Below are 12,787 nucleotides of genomic sequence, written 5' to 3'. Positions count from 1 at the left end.
AACCAGCCAGGTACCGTGGTGTATACCATACTTCCAGCTACCCTGGAGGCTGAGGCAGAAAGATCTCTTGAGCCCAGGAGTCTAAATCCAGCCTGGGCAGCATAGCAAGACCTCTATCTCTTAAAAATAAATTAATTAATTAAACATTTTAAAGTAAGACCAGGTGCAGTGGTTCATGCCTATAATCCCAGCACTTCGGGAGGCCAAGGTGGGAGGATCACTTGAGGCCAGCCTGGGCAACATAGTGAGACCCTGTCTCCACAAAAAATATATATATAATTATTTTAAGATAATAAAAGTTTTAAAATATTAAATTCTTAAAATTGAGACAGGGTCTTTCTCTGTCATCCAGGCTGAGGTGCAATAGTGCAAACATGGCTCACTGCAACCTTGACCTCCTGGGTTCAAATGATCCACCTGCCTCAGCTTCCTGAGTAGTTGGGATCACAGGCAAACACCACCACATTGGGCTAATTAAAAAAAATTATTTTGTAGAGATAGGGTGCCATTATGTTGCCCAGGCTGGTCTTGAACTCCTGGGTTCAAGTAATCCTCCCGCCTTGGCCTCCCAAAGTGCTAGGATTACAGGCACGAGTCACTGCACCTGGCCTTACATTTTTTTGAAAGAGAATCAACTCAAATTACTTTTCAGAAAGTTGATTTCAAACAACATTGCCACCAACAGTTTGTTTAAAGATTTCATTTCCCAGGCTTTCCACCTTGGCCAGCCCCGGCTGACATTATGCAAATAGAAATTGAGGTATTCCGCTGTTTTAGGGGCCTCTGGGGATACAGCAGTGACCAAAATACACAAGTCGTTACCCTCATGGGGCTTGTAATCTATGAAAGGGGTGCAGAGATACAATAAACTGCTTGCCAAGTAAATATGTCATTGTCAGATGGCAATTGGTGCTGTGAAGAAAATCAGAGTGGTTGATTTTCCACTCAAGAAGGTGGAGTGGGGTGCTAGTTTACAGAAGGAGTTCACCATCTGTCACTGATATGATGACATTTGAGCAGAGAACTGAAGGAAGGGCATCCCAGGTGGACAATAAAGCAAATACAATGAACATGATATTTTCAAAATTCAACAGGGAAAATCATTACTTTCAGCTCCATAGTAGAGTGGTGCTGGGGTGTATTGAGATAACTTTGTCCAGCAGGTAAATCCAAAGGTATTTCTGTCTGACTCTGAAGCCCCTGGCACCTGCCGCTGCTTCGCTTCGAGATTAGAGTTTGCTGAAGCTAACACTAAAATTAGTTTTCATTTCCTAAATAAACAGCAGCTGGCAGTACATTTGCGGGTGGAGAGCTACTCGAATAAGCAGGGTAACAAAGAAGAAAAAATTGAGGCTCTCACATTTGCTAAGGAAGGAGAGGTGCATATCAGTAACTCAGTCGGGTGATATGTTCAAGCCCCTCTGGGTGACGGTGTCTTCTGAAACCATAACAAGCTAGAAACCTCGCTGTCATCAGAAATATTTTCCTTTCCCTCCTCCTCCTTCTTCATTCAATCACCAGATCCTGTAATATCTCCCTCAGAATGAGTACATGAGGCTGGGCACAGCGACTCATGCTTGTAATCCCAGCACTTTGGGAGGCCAAGGCAGGCATTAGGGCCAGGAGTTCCAGACCAGCCTGGGCAACATGGTGAAACCACATCTCTACGAAAAAGAAATATATACAAAAATTAGCTTAGCTGGTCACGGTGGCACACACCTGTAGTCTCAGCTGCTTGGGAGGCTGAGGTGGGAGGATCACCTGAGGCTGGGGAGGTCAAAACTGCAGTGAGTCATGATTGCATGACTGCATTCCAGCCTGGGCAACAGAGCAAGACTCTGATTTAAAAATTTTTTTTTTTTTTTTTTTTTTTTGCTGGGCATGGTGGTGCACACCTGTAGTCCCAGCTACTTAGGAGGCTGAGATGGGAGGATCAGTTGAGCCCAGGAGTTTGAGGCTATGGTGAGTTATGATTGTGCCACTGCACTCCAGCCTAGGTGACAGAGCAAAACCCTGTCTCAAAAATAAAATAAAATAAAATGCCAACATGATCATGTCACACTCTTGTATTAATAATGTCTGTTCCCAGCTAAAACTCTCATCTTTGGCTTAAATAGACACTCACAACCTTAGCTCCTTTTCCATCCTTCATTCCTGCCACATCTACCCCAGATGTGCTCTGCTCCTGCCACACTCACCTCAAATGTAACTGTGATGGCCAGCATCCAAGATGACCATCAGGGATTATCACCTGGCAGTGATGCCCCTGTCTGGTCCCTTTCCACGCTGGATGGAGCTAAGCTAGCTGCAAGATATTGCAAAAGTGGCAACATACGGCTTCCAAGCATAGATCGTTACAGATGTTGTGTCTTTCTCCTTGCTCTCTCTTGAGCTGCTCTCTTGGGGAAGTCAGCCATCCTGCTGTGAGGACGCTGAAGCAACCCTATGGGGATATCAGTGTGGTGAGAAACGGAAGCCCCCAGCCAACAGCCATGTGTGTGAACTGCCTTGGAAGCCTGAGGACCATCTCCTTCCGCACTAGGCTGTTGGCCAGTGCCCCTGTTTGTATCTTGCTGTTTCACTTGGACTGTGACTAGGATTGAGGGGGCAAAAATCACCAATTATGGTGAATTCAGGTTTTAGTTGATGCAGCTCTCATCAGCAAGGGCTTTTGCCTTTTGTAATGAAAATGCCCACCTGGCATGGTGGCTCACACCAGCACTTTGGGAGGCCAAGGCAGGTGTATCACTTGAGCCCAGGAGTTCAAGACCAGCCGGGGAACATGGTGAAATCCTGTCTCTACAAAAAACAAACAAACAAAAATTAGCCAGGCACGGTGGTGTACACCTGTAGTCCCAGGTACTAAGGAGGCTGAGGTAGCAGAATTGCTTGAACCCAGGAGGCGGAGGCTGCAGTGGGTCATGAGCATGCCACTGCACTCCAGCCTGGGAGACTGAGCAAGACAGTGTCTTAAAAAAAGAAAAGAAAAGAAAAGAAAAAAGAAAGAAAGAGAGAGGGAGGAAAGAAGGGAGGAAAGGAAAGAAAGAAAGAAAGAGAGAGAGAGAGAGAGAGAGAGGGAGGGAGGGAGGGAGGGAAGAAAGAAGAAAGAAAGGAAGGAAGGAAGGAAGGAAGGAAGAAGGGAGGGAGGGAAAGGAAGGAAGGAAGGAGGGAGGGAGGGAGGGAGGGAGGAAGGGAGAAAGGAAGGAAGGAAGGAGAGAAATTACCCAAAGCCTGAGTTGACCTGGTGATTCTACCACCCCTGCAATCCTGATTGTATAATGCAACCCAAATTGGTCATGAATTATTCTCGCATAATTTGAAATCATCTACCACAAGGAGAACAAACACAAAAACTGCATAATCTCACAGTTTTCTGATAAGAACAGAGGGTTTACTAGTGGCAATGAGGGCTTGGTGCTTGCCCTTGAAACTGGAGCTCTCATCTGGAATTTCCATAGTAGCCCCAGAGTCAACAGCCAGGTTTGTGCCTGAGGGAGTTCAAGGACCATCGTGGCTGCTCTGTGAAATGACAACCCCTGGCTTTTGGGAGGCTTAGAGATGACTTGAGGTCTTCATAACTAAAAACATCCATGGCATTTGAGCCTCATCCAATCTCTCAACTTTGTCATTCCCTGGGGATTTAGGGTGCACCACTGGCTGGGGAACCAGCTGGGTAAAGAGAGAGGCAGTGTACCTGAGACTGTACATGAGCCAGGGCACCTGAGACAGGGAATCTGAGACAGTACTCTCTGCACTTCTGTATCCTCTATAAAATGATTCTAATAATAGCATCTACCTCTGTAGAAGAAAAAATTATTCAATGACACATGTTAAAGTATAGTAAGGCAGACTATTCAGGACCATCGTGATAGGTGTAGGGAATGTAATAGTGACATTTTGCAATGGTAGAGAGATTGGGCTCAGTCTCAAATGGCTGGCCGGCTAAGTGGCTGACTGGGAGGCTGGCCGAGTGGCTGTCTTGGGTGCTTGCCAGTAGGCTGCCTGGCCCGCTGAGGGCCTGGCCGGCTGGCTGAGAGGCTGGCTGAGACGCTAGCTGAGAGGCCGACTGGCTCCGTCTGGATTGGATGGGGACACTTTGGAGGAGGGAGCAGGAATCAGGAAGATACCCTCACCACCTGCTCTCCCCCAGAGCTGGGAGCACCTGGCACTGCAGGTGGGAGGGGTCAGTGACCGGGCAGAGCCTAGGGCACCTGGCTCCCTCCGTGCACCCTGGGACATCAGGAGCACCTTCCCTATGAGCGCTCACCATGGCCCTACCATGGTGGACTGCCGGCTGCCAGCAGGGGCTGCCAGCAGGAGCGCACTGGCACTGGACTTGCTCATGACCACAACCTGTCTGCAGAGGCCACTGGGGACCCTCTCCCGCTGCCACCATCGCCGCCTCCCAGGCCTTCCCTCACAAAGCTGGGATCCCAGTTTCTGGCGCTGACATCACGGGGGACAGGGAGGGGCACCAAGGCTACCCTTCCTATGCCAGCAGCCTGCTGGACCCCACGAGGGGCCAAGTGCAGGGACCGGAGAGAGGCTGCAGAGCCTGGAAGAACCGGCAAGGCTCCATCCAGCAGCAGTGACAAAGGACGACCTCCCAGATGTTTCTTTTCTTTTCTTTTTTTTTTTTTTTGAGACGGAGTCTCGCTCTGTCACCCAGGCTGGAGTGCAGTGGCCGGATCTCAGCTCACTGCAAGCTCCGCCTCCCGGGTTCACGCCATTCTCCTGCCTCAGCCTCCCGAGTAGCTGGGACTACAGGCGCCGCCACCTCGCCCGGCTAGTTTTTTTTTTTTTTGTATTTTTAGTAGAGACGAGGTTTCACCGTGTTAGCCAGGATGGTCTCAATCTCCTGACCTCGTGATTCGCCCGTCTCGGCCTCCCAAAGTGCTGGGATTACAGGCTTGAGCCACCGCGCCCGGCCTTGTTTCTCTCTACTTAAAAACTAACAATAGAATGGGTGCACTGGGATCCCAGTCCCCTCCAGTACCTGGCATACCCATGTAACAAACACATACATGGACCCCACGCATCTAAAATCATATCAAATCTGATAAAGAAATAAATGACAAAATTAATGGTTGGGCACAGTGGCTCATGCCTGTAATCTCAGCATTTTTGGAGGCTGAGGCTGGAGGATAGCTTGAGCCCAGAAATTCGAGACCAGCCTGGCCAATATAGTGAGACCCCCCCCATCTCTAAAATAAAAACAAAACAAAACAACAACAACAAAATCTCCAAGACTCCAAATAAGGGTATCTAGTTAGTTACCATTTGGGAACAGAAAGGAAAACAAAAAATGTATTTGTACGTGTTTGTAAATGCCTAAACTATCTCCCTAGAGGGTACAAGAAACTGGCTACTTGTGGTAGCTCTGGGTGGGGAGCTACAGGGCCAAGTGAAGGGAAAACTGTAACTGCATGTAGTGCTTGTCTTTTACACTTGGCACTATATCCTCGTTTCATCTCTACCTCTGCCTATGCGCAGCTTAAAAACATAAAAGTAATTTCCAGCGACCAGCCTGGGCAACATGGTGAAACCCCATCTCTAAAAGAAAAAAAAAAAAAAAAAAAAAAAGAAAGAAAAAAAGAAAAGTAATTGCTAAATATAAATAAAATAATGGCTAAAGAAACAAATGGGGAAAACGGAGAGAAATCTCCTGTGCAGATTTTGAAATCATTTACGTAGATACTTCAAGGACGGAGAGCTTAACTCCCTACTCCTTAAGTGTGGGTTGCCTGTAGTGACATCCTTCCAAAGAGCGCAGTATGGAAGTGGTGGTGGAAGAGGGTGGGGGTGGGCTTTACAGTAGATAATACCTGAAAAACACTGTCTCAGACAGATGATCAAAGTTAACATCTACATTAAGCCATGTGGATCGTACAGAGTGTGCACTCTTTATATGATGTGATGACACGGACACTTCTGTGGTCATAAGAAAAATATCAGACAAATTCAACTGAGGGGTATTCTACAGAATATCTGATTAGTACTCCTCAAAACTGTCAAGGTCATTTAAAAAAAAAAAAAAAAGGAGATGGACACAGTGGCTCATGCCTGTAATCTCAGGGCTTTAGGAGTCCAAGCAGGGGAGAATGGCTTGAGCCCGGGAGCTGGAGACTAGCCTGGGCAACATAGTGAGACACTGTCTCTACAAAACATTTTTTAAATAGCTGAATGTGGTGGTGCACGGCTATAGTCTGAGCTACTCAGATCCTGGAACACAAGTTAAAACACATTAAAAACTATGGAGGCCGGGCGCGGTGGCTCACGCCTGTAATCCCAGCACTTTGGGAGGCTGAGGTGGGCGGATCATGAGGTCAGGAGATCGAGACCATCCTGGCTAACACGGTGAAACCCTGTCTCTACTAAAAATACAAAAAAAAAAAAAAAAAAAAAAAAAATTAGCCGGCTGTGGTGGTGTGCGCCTGTGTCCCAGCTGCTGGGGAGGCTGAGGTAAGAGAATGGAGTGAACGCAGGAGGCGGAGCTTGCAGTGAGGGAGATCGTGCCACTGCACTCCAGCCTGGGTGACAGAGCAAGACTACGTCTCAAAAAAAAAAATAAATAAAAATAAATAAAAACTATAGAAATCTGAATAAAGTAGGCACTTCAGTTAATAGTCATGTATCATTCTTGGTTCATTAATTGTGAGAAACGTACCATATTGATGTAGGATGTTAATAGCAGGGGAAACTGGGTGTGGGCCACATGAAAACTCTCTATCTTATCCTCAAAGGTTTCCTGTAGCTCCAAAACTGTTCTAAAACAGAAAATTATGTATGTGGGTAAGTAATGTCCTGGCTCAAAATAAAAGCTATTTTGACTGTGGTTAAGGGTAAGGTCACTGGATGGGAACCTGGTTTCCGATTATTTCCTATGTGAGCTGGACCACATGCCACAACCTTTCTGAGCCTGTTTTCTCATCCATAAAATGGGGATATAAGACTAGAGCTTAGGTCCCAGGGCTGTGGCAAGAACAATTGCCTACAGGCAGCCTAAATTTCCATTGATAGGAGATGGGTTAAATAAACGTTGACGTATCTGTGCAGTAATTACATACCTCTATATGTAGATACAGAAAATTATATTTATAGAAGGTATATTATTATTATTATTATTTGAGATGGAGTTTCCTTCTGTCACCCAGGCGCTATCTCGGCTCACTGCAAGCTCCACCTCCCGGGTTCACACCATTCTCCTGCCTCAGCCTCCCGAGTAGCTGGGACTACAGGTGCCCGCCACCATACCCGGCTCATTTTTTGTATTTTTAGTAGAGATGGGGTTTCACCGTGTTAGCCAGGATGGTCTCCATCTCCTGACCTCATGATCCGCCCGTCTTGGCCTCTCAAAGTGCTGGGATTACAGGCGTGAGCCACTGCGCCCAGCCTATAGAAGGTATATTATTAAGTGAAAAAGCAAGGTGGAAGCTAGACATAGTGGCTCATGCCTGTAACCCCAGAATTTTGGGAGACTGAGGCAGAAGGTTTGTTTGAGTCCAGGAGTTTAAGACCAGCCTGGGCAACACAGCAAGACACCCATCTCTACAAAAAATAAAAAAATAAAAATTAGCCAGGTGTGGTGGCCCATGCTTGCAGTCCTGGCTACCCAGGAGTCTAAGGAAGGAGGATTGCTAAGCCCAGGAGTTCAAGGTTACAGTGAGCCATGCTCATGACACTGCACTCCAGCATGGGTGACAGAGTGAGCCACTGTCTCAAAAACAAAACAAAACAAAACAAGATGCCAGGTAAGCCACCATTTGGGTTAAAAAATGGAGAATATATGTGTATATGTTTGTAAATGTATCATACATCTCAGGACAAGGGCAGGGAAATTTTTACTGATTACCCCTTTTTTTTAGTCCATAGACATATTACTAATACATGCTCAAATTTCTAAAAATTATCTTTAAGTCTGTGGCACAGAGGAAGTGTCAGGAAATGATGACTATTTCTATTGCGAAACAATTCCTCCCTCTTCCCTTCCTTATTAGGGGCCACCTCGCAGTCCACAGTCCCCAGTCCCAGCCTGCAGATCTGGCAAGGGATGGGTGGAACCCAGTTGTTCCACATATGGAAGATGGAATGTGATAGAAGCAAGTGGTGACTGTGCAGTGACCCTACAGAAAAGACCCAGAACTTCCTGCTGGCCTTACCTGGCACCTGGCACCTGGCCCTGACTAGGATCTGCATCCTGAGCCAGGGAGACCTCAGTTTTTCCTTCCAGGAGCAGAGGAATGAGCCAGGTTCCTGAAGGAGACTTCTCGCTCCCAGAAGAGGAACAATTTTACAGGAGTAGAAACTGGATAATTCTTCAGGAAAAAACAGTCTCTTAAATGTCCTGATTGAAGGAATAGAAGACGACCATTTAGGAGGATGTCTTTGTTCTTAGGAGGTACCTAGAAAAGTAGCCTGTCTGTATCTCTTAGTTTCCATGTGGGCAAAGCCACTTCATGGAGATGTTAAGTGAGGTCATACATCATGTCAGGTGCGAAGTCGACTCCTAGCCTGAGGTGCTTAGTCCAGGTTAGCTCCCTTTCCTTGGTCCAGGTTAGCTCCTTTTCTTTGGTCCAGGTTAGCTCCTTTTCTCTGGTCCACGTTAGCTCCCTTCCCTTGGTCGAGGTTAGCTCCCTTCCCTTGGTCCAGGTTAGCTCCCTTTCCTTGGTCCAGGTTAGCTCCTTTTTTTTGGTCCAGGTTAGCTCCTTTTCTTTGGTCCAGGTTAGCTCCCTTCCCTTGGTCCAGGTTAGCACCTTTTCTTTGGCCTAGGTTGACTCCCTTTTCTTAGTTTTGGATAGTACCTTTTCTTTGGTCTAGGTTAACATCCTTTTCTGCATCTCACTTCTGGAAAGACTGTGGGACTGTCCACAAGGAGGCGCAGGTACAAAGGGATAGCAGCCGGGAAGCAGAGCACAGTCCCTGCCCGTGGAGGCTAAGGGGCCACCTTTGTATTCATCGCAAGCATCTCTGCTGTGTGCAAACACCATCCTCTCAGGTGAGGGCACAATAAAATGATCTCAGTTATGAATGCTCCAGGGGTTGGCCACAGCTCTGTTCTCCCTTTGGGGAGCCTGCCTTCTAGCTGTGCAATTTTCAGTCCTTCTCTTCCCAAAGGCACTGAGTGAAATCCCTTCTGTGACCAGGAGCTTTAGGGTTCATCAACTTTAAAGTAGATGACGTCATACTTCCAGTGTTTCTCTACCAGGTTAGCTGAAGAAATTTGAACAGAATCAAGGGCCACTCAACACAATGTAACATGCTTATGAAACCGACCCAATAGACCCATAGACAGGCTTCTTTTTTTCTTTAAACATGGAAATCGATCCTTCTGGTTTGTTTGTTTGTTTATTTGTTTGTTTTTTTGTCTCATTCTGTTACCCAGTTAGCCAGGCTGGAGTGTGGGGGCATGATCTCGGCTCATTGCAACCCCCACCTCCCAAGTTCAAGCCATTCTCCTGTCTCAGCCTCCCAAGTAGCTGGGATTATAGGTGTGCAGCACCACACCCAGCTAATTTCTGTATTTTGGATAGAGACAGGGTTTCACCATGTTGGCCAGGCTGGTCTTGAACTCCTGACTTCAAGTGATCCACCCACCTCAGCCTCCCAAAGTGCTGGGATTACAGGCATGAGCCACCATCCCTGGCCGCTTCTGGTCTTAAAGCTTGAAACTTACATTTGTTTTATCTGAGTTCCTTCCTCAGAAAACATCTTCAGGCCTCTCAAAAAATAAAAATTAAATTAAAAGAAAAAACTATCAAAGAATTGAAACTCCCCAGATCACCACATCAGAACAATGAGATATGAGACCCCTCATTTATCATGATTGCTTCCTTGCCCCCTCCTGTTTTCTTATACATTGTTACATTTCTTCCCTGCTAGGTAAATCCCTAGATTTAGTCAGTCAGGGAGATGGAGTTGAGCCTGAGCTCCCATCTCCTTGGTTACAGCACCTGATTAAAGCCTTCTTCCTTGGCAATAATCATTGTCTCAGTCATTGGCTTTCTGTGTGGGGAGCAACAGGACCAAGACTGAAACCCTGCTATTTTGGTAACACTTACATTTTAAAAATTATTTTTAAAAATCAGTTATTGTTATGTTCCAGGTCTTAACCTCATTCAATGCTCAGAACCACCCTATGAGATAGGTACTGTCATTATTATTCTTTTGAGACAGGTTCTCATTCTGATGTCCTGGCTGGAGTGCAGTGGTGCAATCTCAGCTCACTGCAGCCTCGACCTTCGGGGTTCAAGTAATCCTTTCATCTCAGCCTCCAGAGTAGCTGGGACCACAGGTGCGTGCCACCATGCCCAGCTAAATTTTTTTTTTTTTTTTTTGTGGCGGAGTCTCGCTCTGTCGCCCGGACTGGAGTGCAGTGGCCAGATCTCAGCTCACTGCAAGCTCCGCCTCCCGGGTTTACGCCATTCTCCTGCCTCAGCCTCCCGAGGAGCTGGGACTACAGGCACCCGCCACCTCGCCCAGCTAGTTTTTGTATTTTTAGTAGAGACGAGGTTTCACCGTGTTAGCCAGGATGGTCTCGATCTCCTGACCTCGTGATCCGCCCGTCTCGGCCTCCCAAAGTGCTGGGATTACAGGCTTGAGCCACTGCGCCCGGCCTAGAGACTGAGTCTTGCTCTGTTGCCCAAGTGGGAGTGCAGTGGCACAACTGTAGCTCACTTCAGTCTTAAAGTCATAGCTCAAGCGATCCTCTGACCGCAACTTCCTGAGTAGCTGGGACTACAGGTGCTCGCCTCTACACCCAGCTAATTTTTTAATTTTTGTTGAGACGAGATCTTGCTGTGTTGCCCAGGCTGGTCTCAAACTCCCGGCCTCAAGTGATCTTCCTGCCTCAGCCTCCCAAGTAGCTAGGACTTCAGGTGCACCCTACCACCCGCTTCTCATCTAGATGGTCTCCTTCCAGGGATCTCCACCTGTCAACATTTTGGAGAGTTTTGTGTTCTGGTAGGACAAATGCTGACTTTAAGTGTGCCAGGGCAGGCTGGACACGGTTAATCAATCCTGTATTCCCAGCACTTTGGGTGGCCAAGACGGGCAGGTCACTTGAGTCCAGGAGTTCCAGACTAGCCCGGGGAACATGGCAAGACCTTGTCTCTACTAAAAGTACAAAAATTAACCAGGCGTGGTGGTGCATGCCTGTGGTTCCAGCTACTTGGGAGGCTGAGGCACGAGAATTGCTTGAGCCTGGGAGGTGGAGGTTGCAGTGAGCCAAGATCGTGCCACTGTACTCCAGCCTGGGCGGCATTGCGAAATCCTGTCTCAAAAAAAAAAAAAAAAAAAAAAAGTCCAGGGCAGTTTCTGGGGACAATAAGGCTGGCATGGGCTGGGAAGGATATTGTGCTTTCCTCTTGCGCGGAGGCACTACATCCTTTAATATGGTACTTGGTAGATGAGGAATCCTAGCCCTTTAACATAATCATAGTCTTTAATGTCTGTTCTGCTTACCATGTGCTGGGTATTGTGCTAAGTCCCAGCCCTAGTCATCTATAGAACTCAGGCTCCAGAGCCAGACCACCTGGGTTAAAATCCTGCCTCTGCCACTTTCTTGCTGTGTGACCTTGGGCCAAGTTACTTAACCTCTCTGTGCTTCAAATGACTCATCTGTAAACTGGGATGATTCTAGTAGTACCTAACTCATAGGGCTAGAACAATGTAGTGATAAATGTTAGTCACTTATATATTATAATGACTTCCATTTTATAGCTGAGGAAACTGAGGCAGGCTCAGGGAAATTCATAACCCATCCAATGACACAGAGCTATCCTTTCTATTCCAGTGTCTGCTCATTTATTTTCATTTCTCTCTTAATTCATGCCCCCCTCATTGTACCCCCTAATTCAATCATCAGCCTCTATCTAGGGTTCCTGCTTCCTGTGTCTGGGGCTCCCAGCATCTGCTGCTTCCAGAAGGTTCTCCTTCTTCCTCACTTCCCAAACTTGAGGGGCTCCCCAGTGACCTTGGAAATAGATCTTTTTCTTTTACTGTTCCTGTTGTTTTCTCCAATTACTAACACAATACACATGCAAGTTATTTTAAAATTGTATTTATAAAAATATTTGCATAGAAGGTGAAAAACTCCGCTAATTTACCCCCTGGTGATAATTGCTGCTTGGAGTTTCATGTGTGTTACTCCAGATTTCTCCCTCTCCTCCTGGGTGTAATAATAGAGATTATTTCTACCTATCTTTTAAAAAGATGGGACCATGCTATTCATACTGCCCGCAATTCACGGGAGACAATTTTCAAGATTTAACTTATTTTTTTGAAAAAGTTACACTGCCACATGGTATAAAACCCCAAAGAGACCAGGCACAGTGACTTGTAATCCCAGAGCCTTGGGAGGCTGAGGGGGGAGGATCGCTTGAGGCCAGGAGTTCGAGACCAGCCTAGGCAACATAGGGAGACCCCCATCTCAACAAAAAAAAGAGAGATTAGGTGGACATAGTGGTGAGTTCCTGTAGTCCCAGCTGCTCAGGAGGCTGAGGCAAGAGGATCGCTTGAGCCTAGCCTGGGTGACAAAGCAAGACTCTGTCTCTAAAAAAGAAAAATGGAAAAAATCCAAAAGATGTCTAAGCAAATATTGAAAAGTATCCCCCTCCATGTCTGTCTCCAGCCACCCAGTTTCTCACTCTGGAAGCAACCAGCACTGCCAACTGACAGTCTACCTGCAGACTTATAAAATTACAGTTTATAAGGCATATATGTGTCATAAACCGAAATATGTAAAACTATGGTATAGTTTCTAGAAGAGGAGAAACAGAGGGGAGAAAAC

This window comes from Trachypithecus francoisi, unplaced genomic scaffold, assembly GCF_009764315.1.
Source record: "Trachypithecus francoisi isolate TF-2019V2 unplaced genomic scaffold, Tfra_2.0 Lachesis_group15, whole genome shotgun sequence".
Classification (NCBI taxonomy): domain Eukaryota; kingdom Metazoa; phylum Chordata; class Mammalia; order Primates; family Cercopithecidae; genus Trachypithecus; species Trachypithecus francoisi.
This window is presented reverse-complemented; position numbering follows the sequence as displayed.